This window comes from Suricata suricatta, chromosome 11 (assembly GCF_006229205.1).
Source record: "Suricata suricatta isolate VVHF042 chromosome 11, meerkat_22Aug2017_6uvM2_HiC, whole genome shotgun sequence".
Classification (NCBI taxonomy): Eukaryota; Metazoa; Chordata; class Mammalia; order Carnivora; family Herpestidae; genus Suricata; species Suricata suricatta.
Genome location: NC_043710.1, coordinates 17,100,067 through 17,103,856, shown reverse-complemented (window position 1 = coordinate 17,103,856; position 3,790 = coordinate 17,100,067). Strand labels below are relative to the sequence as shown.

The 3,790-nt window shown below is 51.5% G+C and overlaps 1 long non-coding RNA gene across 1 annotated transcript in view; it reads left to right on the top strand.

The window, feature by feature from the left end:
• Positions 1–3,105, top strand: part of LOC115306876 — a 9,839-nt gene extending 6,734 nt beyond the window's left edge. The window contains exon 3 of the long non-coding RNA XR_003915471.1: positions 2,904–3,105. This is a non-coding gene — a long non-coding RNA (uncharacterized LOC115306876). The remainder of the gene's footprint in view (positions 1–2,903) is intronic.
• Positions 3,106–3,790: the final 685 nt, after the last annotated feature.

Here is a 3,790-nt window from a genome sequence, read left to right as displayed (position 1 = left end):
GCGGGCTTGCTCCAGCAACCCCAGCTCCACCACAGCTTCTAAACCCAGCGGGGCCTAGACGGGGACAGGCTCCCCTTCTCTTTGCCATGTTACAACATGGTTGGAAAACCCGGGGTGAAAAAAAAACCACAGGTTAAAGCCTAGGTAAGCAGTCTACAATGTGTCCAACGCCTTTGCTATTAAGAAACATGTCAGCGGCTGCACCCAGCTTACAACGACCTAGACTATTATAGTCCAGGACCCGGCTGCCTTCCCCCCCTCCCACCCGCCGTCCTATAACATGCATTATGGATACATAATTACGGTAATCAAGAAACTAAATCATTGGGTGGGCCCCAGCCCTTCTCCAGGGAATCGGAGAGTTCGGTTCATTCACGCCTTACAGGCGTTTAAAACCTTTCTAAGCCGCTCGCCAACCCAGATTTTCCTCACACTGCAGCACTATTTCAGGTACCTTTGAAAGCTAGGGACCACCTAGCTTGCAGAAAGTATTTTCCAAAGCGCAAGGAGACGCAGCAGGGTGCTGAGGTGTCCCTTTGAAATTCCTGACTCTCTAGCCGGGGGTGGTCGGGAACCATTGTGTTTTTCATGCCCAGATCGTTTTCTAGGAAGTATCTGACCCGACATCAGGTGGTATGCCTAAATGGTAGTTTCAAGCTCAAGCTTGTCCTTTTTACTGCTATGCCAAGTACCAGACGGAGCGAAAGGGCTCTGGGGACTTTGTGTTAAAGTCACCTTTTAAAATGGAGTTGGGGCCTCACTCTGAGGAGAAGCAAGGAGGCACCTTCTTCCTGGCATCGGCAGGTGAGCAGCTTCTACGTGATCAGACTCCCACTTCCCGTGACCAGGCCTCACGCGGACACCCACCCGCGTACCAGGATGAGGCCTCACTCTTTTTCAAAAACTGGAGAGCAGGCAGCCCTCAGATGCAGTCCCCAGTAGGCAGATTCAACCTCCAGAACCAACCTGGGCGGAACCATGGGCCCCCTGCGATTCCAGCAGCCATTTCTCTTCTTAACCTTGGCTGCCGCCATGCCCCTTGACCAAACCTCCATTTCCCCATCTGTGTAAGGGGAGAGGAGTTGGTCCACATGATCCCCAGGTTCTCCTGTCTCTATGACACTATGACTTGGATTGAGAGGTAGGATGAGAAGCTCCAAAGAGGCAAAGCCGCTCGAGATCCTTTCTGTCACATGGACTCCTGCCATTCGGGCCCCTCCTGGCCCGTCCCTGCCCACAGCTGAAGGTAGTTCAAACCCTCATCGTGTCTGAGCTGGATGGCTGACATGGTGCATTAAGAAGCGTGTACGATAGGAAACCTCCACAACCCCCACCCCAACACCCAACTGAAGCCACCCCTCAGGGGCCCCCACTGCCTTTAGAACCTGGGCTCTGGGAAAGGAAGATGCACTCTTAAGAAGGTGGTCCCCCGGGTGCCTGGGTGGCTCAGTTGGTTGGATGTACAACTTCAGCTCAAGTCATGATCTCAGGGTCCATGGGTTTGAACCCTGTGTCGGGTTCTGCAATGGCAGCTCAGAGGCTGGAGGCTGCTTCCGATTCTGTGTCTCCCTCCCTCTCTGCCCCTCCCCAGCTTGCACTCATATAAATAAACATTAAAATTAAAAAAAAAAAAAGAATGTGGTTCCCTCATCAGTCACTTCTTTAGCTTCATTGTTTGCTGTGCTCATTTAGAGGCCCTGCTGCAGACATCTTCCCTCCCCCTTTCTCTCACCCCCTCTCCCCATGCCTTTGAATATTCCCTTCAGTCACCAAGCCCGCTTTGCCTGCCGCCCCATCTGCGCAGTCCCCAACCATTTTTTCAAGGTGAGCCCTGCTCCAACACCTCCTCCCCTCCGAGGCTTCCATCAGCACCCCCACCAACCTCCACCTCCGACACCCTTCCCGTCCCGGGCACCCTCTTGCAGGGTATCGGTCAATCACACTACTGTCTAACTCACTGTGTGTCTGTTGTTGTTCCTAGAGGAGACCTACTCCTCAAGCTCAAGGAGGCATTTCTCACAGAGCACCCTGCCTGGCACCCAATAACGTCTCGATACATGTTTGTCAAGGCAACGAGTAAGAAAATGAGTCAACAGGCTTCCAACTTCCTTTGGAAACCTCGAAGAGACCATTATCAATTGCAGAGCAGAAAGGTGCCAAGCAAGTGAGACAGCGAGTGAGCGTTTTAGAAGTTCAATGTCAGGCACCGGGAACCAGAACAGGTTATTTTTGTTTTGCTTTTGCAAGGAATTGAAAATGTTTTGGTGTACGTGGGGGCATGCAGGGGGAGTTCATCATAAAAGCGGGGCTTTGAGATGTATCTGGAAGTGGTGCACAGGATAGATTTGCAGAGTAAACTCAGAAGCAGCTGGAAGGTCAGTTATTTTTCTTTTAATGGTTTATTTTTGAGAGATAGTGGGCGAGAGAGAATCTCAAGGAAGCTCTGTGCGCTGACAGCGTGGAGCCCTGTGTGGGGCTCGATCTCATGAACCTTGAGATCACAACCTGAGCTAAAATGAAGAGTCAGATGCTTAACCGACCAAGCCACCAGGTGCTCGTCAAAGTAAACCTTCTGACCCACTATTTGCCAATGCCAATGACCCTCACCCAAACTCTGGTCCTTGGAGCTTGTACTGTTCATTCCCTCCTCTTGTTGTCCTTGCACGCTAGTCAAGAGTGGTCTCCTGCTCTCTGTATTTGGGAGGAAAAGTAATAGAAACTTGGCTCACGGTTGGCAGACTCTCTTGTCAATGCCTCTTTCCATCCTTCTCAAAGTTTCCCATTTTAAAGAGACCTGGTGATTAACAGACCCATTTGAAGAATTCTTTCCTTTATCTGCAGTAGGCTTTTCCCCGGTACAGCCCCACTGTTTTCTAACGTCCTAATTTCTCTCTGTCATGCAGTTTGGGCGTGTGGCAGGCGACGTGTTCACCCCGAACTACAACTACCCGCTGTGTGCTCTTCAGGCTTTCCAGCTTCGACAGCAAACTGGCCTGGGAATGAGAGAAACAGCAAGGGCTGGGCTTTCTCACCCAGAGCTTTCAATCGCCTCCTTTGCTCTTGCCCCAGGACATAAAGAGCGACTGCCTGCCCCTGTGGGAATAATCCCTGATGTCTGCATGTCTCTCTGTGTGCATGTACCCGTGTGTTCGCACATACATACACGTATATACGCGCACGTATATGTACACACGCCCCCAGCTTCTCTGGGTTTCACACACCTGGTCAGGGATCACTGCTGAACACAGGTGAGCGATTGTTCAAAGCACAGAGAGATTCTTGTTCAGAGCACATGGTTAGGGCCCAACAGATTCTGTGCCCTCAAGAGTCCGATTCCCTGTGCTTGTGCAGCTCATCCAAGCCCCACGGGAAAGTAAGCTAGCTCGACCAAAGAAATACCACGCTCGCTCTGATAAAGACAGTGCACTGCCAGTCCTGGTGAGCAGAGCTTCTTCCCGTAGAGAGGGTACAGTGGCTGGCACTGGGTACTGGGGGTACAGCAGACCCAAGCCACCTGTGTGGATTCAAAATGATCACTGATGGGGGGGTGGTTTCCCAAGTCTGAGGGTAAATGACGCTCTGGAAACCACAGCCGCCAAACCAAGGTAAAAGCAAGGCTTACTTGGAAGGTCAGTTATTACACCAACACATGTTCCCGGCTGAGAAAGAAGTATTTTCTATGCTTTTGAGGGTCTTGAAGGTACTCCGCTCCTGATCCCACCCTCACTCCACACCTTGACCTTCCATCTTCCCAGTATCTCCTCCTGGAGCTTCCCCACCAGAGTCCAAG